Here is a 533-nt window from a genome sequence, read left to right on the forward strand (position 1 = left end):
CAGACCTCGAGACCACTCCTAGAAAAATGGAGAAAAAGGTCTTCGACCAAGGTTCGCGAAGTCAAGATTCGGCTGAACTCTTCTGGCAGTCTCGCAACATCATGGCCCAAGAGGAAAAACGCGAACCAACTTGCAAACCTGTGGTCAAAGTCTATCTCGACGAAGCATCTCCGGAACGATGCGTCAAAATCGGAGCCAATCTCCGCAAGCCTTTGAGGACAGATCTCGTAACCGGTCTAAAAAAGAACCTCAATACTTTTGCATGGGCCGCGGAAGATACGCCAACTAGAGGAAAAACGCGAACCAACTTGCGAACCTGTGGTCACAGTCTGTATCGACGAAGCATCTCTGGAACGATGCGTCGAGATCGGAGCCAATCTCCGCGAGCCTTTGAGGACAGAGCTCATAACCTGTCTAAAAAAGAACCTCAATACTTTCGCATGGGCCGCGGAAGATATGCCAGGGATTGACATTAACATAACATGTCACGTATTAAATATCGATCCGACTTTCAAACCCGTCAAACAAAAAAG

This window comes from Brassica oleracea, chromosome C3 (assembly GCF_000695525.1).
Source record: "Brassica oleracea var. oleracea cultivar TO1000 chromosome C3, BOL, whole genome shotgun sequence".
Taxonomy (NCBI): domain Eukaryota; kingdom Viridiplantae; phylum Streptophyta; class Magnoliopsida; order Brassicales; family Brassicaceae; genus Brassica; species Brassica oleracea.